The following is a 6969-nucleotide window of genomic DNA, read 5'->3' as shown; positions in this document are numbered from 1 at the left end:
CTCTGCTATACAGATGAGAAACTATTAGAATGGCTATTTATCTTTTAAATTAGTTAAAATTTGTGCTCCTTTGTCACAGAAACCATTCACATGTAGTTAATTGCTATCATTTCAAACAACACATTTATTTCTGTCCCTGGAGGGGTTTATTAATGATACTGGTTGATACTGGTAGATACTAAACACAATGCTGTCTTATCACAGGACAACTCAGACTTCCTGCTATCCAGCCAATCCTATGTGATGCTGAACTCTGCAGGGTGATGGGTTCACAGATACCTACATTATTTAATGCTCTTTTTCTCTTTTCTCAATGTGTAGATGCTGGAGCCTGCTCCATCCTGCCACCTAGTATCCAATTCCTAGTATTGCACTTTCAAAGTCTGTTTAAATACAGTCCAAAAGAATGAACAGAGGACATATGCAATGAACTTATACAGCACACCTTCTAAAATTCAAGGAACTTTCCAAGTTATTCCATCTTTCTACCAGATGATAAACAAAGTATAAATCGAAGCTCTTTGTTTCCATATTTCTTAGCTCATGAAGAATCATGAGTCATGGATGCTTACGCAAGCACTTGTCATTTAGCAACCTCTTCTGAACCACAACCACATAGCTGGGGTATGCAGACTGATCCAGTGCTCAAAACACCCACAATATCCACAATTGCTTTCTCTAAATCACAAAAAAAATAGAAGGAGACAAGCAATTTTCCAAAGGCCACACAAACAGTATCAAAACAATATAGAATCAAACCTTAGATAAACTGACCCCAAATGCCAGGCTCTTTTCTGATTCTTACTTAATTTTAACATATTTGGGAATTACAGGTGCTTGTGAGTGTGGAGATTTTATGAAACCAGCAAGCTTCTTTGACCAGAATCCATTTGTTAAATGATAGTGGGCTGTAGAAAACTAGGGACTGGGTCCCTGAAGTTCAGAGAATATACTGTTTCTAAAAGAAAAGGAAGTGGGACAAAGACACTTGCAGTGAGATCTATATTCCAGAGATTTTTAGCAAAGGTTATCTTGAAATGTTTCTGAGAGTTTTTGAGAAATACTGAGGGAAACCCTAAGAAATTTCCTCAAAACTTTAGTTGTAGAAACCTGTAAATTTTAAAAGAAAAGGGGAGAAGGGAAAACATGGAAAGGAAGGTCAAGAATGGGGTTGGAGAGAGGAAGGGAGGAAGGAGGGAGAGGGGAAGGGGAAAGGGAAGAGGAAGTGGGAGGGAAAGGAGAGATAAAAACGTGTATATTTGAGAAAAATCACCCAGAGAACTAAGAATATCAGAACAAATTTGGAGAAAGATAAACATCATTTGTAGTCAGATACTTTTCTCACATATTCCTGTTTTCTATAAGGAATGTCTCAGGCTATTTAGCACTCTGATTGTAAATGAAAACCCCCAAAGGGTCCTTTTATCACATACAGATTCTGCATGTGAACATCTAGCCCCACAGACAGATATGTTAGAGAGGGAGTTCAGACACCTGGGGTCTGCCTCACTCCCCAAAGGGATGATGAATGGAAGAGTTGGTGTTCTGTTTCACTCTTTGTGGCTGTGACTTGTACTGATATAATGAAAATAGCTAGTTTTGTTAAAAAATACTAATACTGGTTAAAAGTATATCTGACTCGGCGGCAGCGGCGGCGGCGGCGGCGGCTGCAGCAGTAGCTGGTCCAGCTGAAGGGCCATCAGCGGTGGAACCAAGGCGACACAGGGTCCAGTTAGGCCCTGCGCCCACGACCACTGACCTTCGCTGACCAGCCGGGCGGCAAGCAGCTGCGGTTCTGCGGAGCCTTTCGCTGCAGGGAAGCCACTTCAGAACTCGGCTTCCCGCCAGTCAGGAGAGACTCACCTCCATCTTCATTCCGGGCTCCAGAGATCGGACAGACTAAGGTACACAAACATAATCCTAGGCCCAACACCGCAGGGGTCTGAGCCTGACGGGCGTTGGCCTGCACCCAGGCCCTGGGCTGTTCGAGTGGCCATCGGGGCGCCAACCCAGCCAGGAGTTTTTTTGGCCTGGCCAGCGCACAAGCCGCCATTTTGCCTACAGGACCCAGAGTGCTCGGGAGGGCAGAGACTGCTAACAAGCGTAGCCTGAGGCTAACAAAACGGGGGTCTAGGCCCCAAAAGGCACAGGACTGACCCCAAGAACTGGGCGGCTTGGTGGGCCATCTGTGTGTCAACCCGCCCAGGAGGTTATTAGCACAACAGACTCTCCCGGTGCTTTCGGGGAGCGTGGACGCGCACGCCCACCATCCGGGTCACCTGGCGGACCCAAATAACAGTCATAGCCCTAGGGGAACTTTGCTCGGACCTTGGCCTCCCAGGCTTTTGCCTGGACTCAGGGCCTGGGCGACAAGGCTAACCTAGTGTGCGCCAGCACAGTTGGGGAAATCGGCTGCCCAGCAGAGTGAGCGGAACACAGGGGAGGTCACAGCAGCATACACCTTCGGAGCTCCCTGGGGGTGCACACGGGTTCCATCTGGTCCACAGACACAATCTGGGGCAAGGCGTCAGGCAGAAGCCCTCAGGTCAACTCTCTCCGCTTCAGATCAGCCTGGGTGGCCGCACCATATCTCCAGGTCCCTCAAGAGGCTAGTGGGGGCTTCCGGGCGGCCAGCTGGGAGAAGTCGGTGTGCTCCAATAAATCCTGCGGGCCCCAGCGGGAGCCTTCAGGTGCCTGCTTCGGGATCTGAACAGCCTGGACAACAGCACCCTGTCTACAGGCAGTGCAGGGTGTAAGCTGTGCACCAGAGGCCAACGGGGAAGGGGCAGCTTGCACTGGTGAGTCCAGCACTGACAAGACCAAGTAACACCAGTGAGAGCTAGATGGCAAAAGGCAAACGCAGGAACGTCACTAACAGAAATCAAGGCAATATGGCAACATCTGAACCCAATTCTCCTCTACCAGCAAGTCCTGGATACCCCATCACACCAGTAAAACAAGATTTGGATTTAAAATCACTGGTCATGATGCTGGTACAGGAACACATGAAGGACATTCAGGAGAAAATGGATCAAAAGTTAGAAGCCCTTGCAAGGGAAACACAAAAATCATTGAAAGAAATCCAGGAGAATACAAAAGCCAACAAGGAGGAAATGCAAAAAACACTTAAAGAAATACAGGAAAACTTTGGCCAACAGGCTGAGGTCATGAAAGACGAAACACAAAAATCTCTTAAAGAAATACAGGAGAACTTTGGTCAACAGGCTGAGGTCATGAAAGAAAAAACACAAAAATCTCTTAAAGAATTACAGGAAAGCACAAACAAGCAAGTGAAGGAGCTAAGCAAAACCATCCAGGATCTAAAATCAGAAGTAGAAACAACTAAGAAAACTCAAAAGGAGACAACTTTGGAGATAGAAAGCCTTGGGAAGAAATCAGGGGACAGAGATGCAAATATCAACAACAGAATACAAGAAATAGAAGAAAGAATCTCAGATGCTGAAGATTCCATAGAAACCATGGACTCAACAGTTAAAGAAAATGCAAAATGCAAAAAGCTTGTAACCCAAAATATCCAGGAAATCCAGGACACAATGAGAAGACCAAACCTAAGGATTATAGGCATAGATGAGAGTGAAGATTTACAACTTAAAGGGCCAGCAAATATCTTCAATAAAATTATGGAAGAAAACTTCCCTAACCTAAAGAGAGAGATGCCCATGAATATACAAGAAGCCTACAGAACTCCAAACAGACTGGACCAGAACAGAAATACTTCCCGTCACATAATAATCAAAATACCAAATGTTCTAAACAAAGAAAGAATATTAAAGGCAGTAAGAGAAAAAGGCCAAGTAACATATAAAGGAAGACCTATCAGAATCACAGCAGACTTTTCACCTGAGACTATGAAGGCTAGAAGGTCCTGGGCAGATCTCATGCAGACTCTAAGAGAACACAAATGCCAACCAAAACTACTATATCCAGCAAAACTCTCAATCACCATAGATGGAGAAACTAAGATATTTCACGACAAAACCAAGTTTACCCAATATCTATCCACAAACCCAGCCCTAAAAAGGATAATAGGAGGACAACACCAATACAAGGAGGGAAACTTCACCCTGAAAAAAGCAAGATAGTAACCTTTCATCAAACCCAAAAGAAGTTAAGCAATCAAATTTAAAAATTAATATCAAAAATGATAGGAAGTAACAATCACTATTCCTTAATATCTCTTAACATCAATGGACTCAATGCCCCAATAAAAAGACACAGACTAACTGAATGGATACGTACACAGGACCCTACATTTTTCTGCTTACAGGAAACACACCTCAGGGTCAAAGACAAACACTACCTTAGAGTAAAAGGCTGGAAGACAATTTTACAAGCAAATGGTCTCAGGAAACAAGCTGGAGTAGCCATTGTAATATCAGATAAAATTGACTTTCAACCCAAAGTCATCAAAAGAGACTCTGAGGGACACTTCTTGCTGGTCAAAGGAAAAATACAACAAGAAGAACTCTCAATCCTGAACATCTATGCTCCAAATGCAAGGGCACCCTCTTTCATAAAAGAAACTTTATTAAAACTCAAAGCACACATTGCACCTAACACAATAATTGTGGGTGACTTCAACACTGCACTTTCCTCAATGGACCGATCAGGAAAACAGAAACTAAACAAGGACACAATGAAACTAATTGAAGCTTTGGACCAATTAGATTTAACTGATATATATAGAACATTCTATCCTAAAACAAAAGAATATACCTTTTTTTCAGCACCTCATGGTACCTTCTCCAAAATCGACCATATAATTGGTCACAAGACAGACCTCAACAAATATAAGAAGATAGAACTAATCCCATGCCTCCTATCTGATCACTATGGAATAAAAGTGGTCTTCAATAGCAACAGAAACAACAGAAAACCCACATACACGTGGAAATTGAACAATACTCTACTCAATGATACCTTGGTCAAGGAAGAAATAAAGAAAGAAATTAAAGACTTTTTAGAACACAATGAAAATGAAAACACAACATACCCAAATCTATGGGACACAATGAAAGCAGTGCTAAGAGGAAAACTCATAGCCCTGAGTGCCTCCAAAAAGAAAATGGAGAGAGCATACATTACCAACTTAATGACACACCTGAAAGCCCTAGAACAAAAAGAAGCTATTTCACCCAGGAGGAGTAGAAGGCAGGAAATCATCAAACTCAGGGCCGAAATCAATCAAGTAGAAACAAAGAGAACCATACAAAAAATCAACAAAACCAGGAGCTGGTTCTTTGAGAAAATCAACAAGATAGATAAACCCTTAGCCAGACTGACCAAAGGGCACAGAGAAAGTATCCAAATTAACAAACTTAGAAATGAAAAGGGAGACATAACAACGGAAACTGAGGAAATCCAAAAAATCATCAGATCCTACTACAAGAGCCTGTACTCAACACAACTGGAGAATCTGGAGGAAATGGACAATTTCCTTGACAGATACCAAATACCAAAATTAAATCAGGACCAACTAGACCATCTGAACAGTCCCATAAAGCCTAAAGAAATAGAAGGAGTCATAGAAAGTCTTCCAACCAAAAAAAGCACAGGACCAGATGGTTTCAGTGCAGAATTCTACCAGACCTTCAAAGAAGAGTTAACACCAATACTCTTCAAACTATTCCACAAAATAGAAACAGAAGGAACACTACCCAATTCCTTCTACGAAGCCACAATTACGCTGATACCAAAGCCACACAAAGATCCAACAAAGAAAGAGAACTTCAGACCAATTTCCCTTATGAACATCGATGCAAAAATACTCAATAAAATTCTTGCCAACCGAATCCAAGAACACATCAAAACGATCATCCACCATGATCAAGTAGGCTTTATCCCGGGAATGCAGGGTTGGTTCAATATACGGAAATCCATCAATACAATCCACTACATAAACAAACTCAAAGAACAAAACCACATGGTCATTTCATTGGATGCTGAAAAAGCATTTGACAAAATTCAGCATCCTTTCATGCTTAAAGTCTTGGAGAGAACAGGAATTCAAGGCCCATACCTAAACATAGTAAAAGCAATATACAGCAAACCGGTAGCCAGCATCAAACTAAATGGAGAGAAACTTGAAGCAGTCCCACTGAAATCAGGGACCAGACAAGGCTGCCCCCTTTCTCCTTATCTTTTCAATATTGTACTTGAGGTACTAGCTCGGGCAATTCGACAACATAAGGAGGTCAAAGGGATACAAAATGGAAAGGAGGAAGTCAAACTATCATTATTTGCAGACGACATGATAGTCTACCTAAGTGACCCAAAAAACTCCACTAGAGAGCTCCTACAGCTGATAAACAACTTCAGCAAAGTGGCAGGTTATAAAATCAACTCAAGCAAATCAGTGGCCTTCCTATACTCAAAGGATAAGCAGGCTGAGAAAGAAATTAGGGAAATGACCCCCTTCACAATAGCCACAAACAGTATAAAGTATCTTGGGGTGACTCTTACCAAACATGTGAAAGATCTGTATGACAAGAACTTCAAGACTCTGAAGAAGGAAATGGAAGAAGACCTCAAAAAATGGGGAAACCTCCCATGCTCATGGATCGGTAGAATCAATATAGTTAAAATGGCCATTTTGCCTAAAGCACTATACAGATTCAATGCAATACCCATCAAAATCCCAACTCAATTCTTCACAGAGTTAGAAAGAGCAATTATCAAATTCATCTGGAACAACAAAAAACCCAGGATAGCTAAAACTATTCTCAGCAACAAAAGAAAATCTGGGGGAATCAGTATCCCTGACCTCAAGCAATACTACAGAGCAATAGTGTTAAAAACTGCATGGTATTGGTACAGTGACAGGCAGGAGGATCAATGGAACAGGATTGAAGATCCAGAAATGAACCCACACACCTATGGCCACTTGATCCTCGACAAAGAGGCTGAAAACATCCAATGGAAAAAAGATAGCCTTTTCAACAAATGGTG

This window comes from Apodemus sylvaticus, chromosome 3 (genome assembly GCF_947179515.1).
Source record: "Apodemus sylvaticus chromosome 3, mApoSyl1.1, whole genome shotgun sequence".
Lineage (NCBI taxonomy): Eukaryota > Metazoa > Chordata > Mammalia > Rodentia > Muridae > Apodemus > Apodemus sylvaticus.
Note: the sequence above shows the minus strand (reverse complement) of the source record.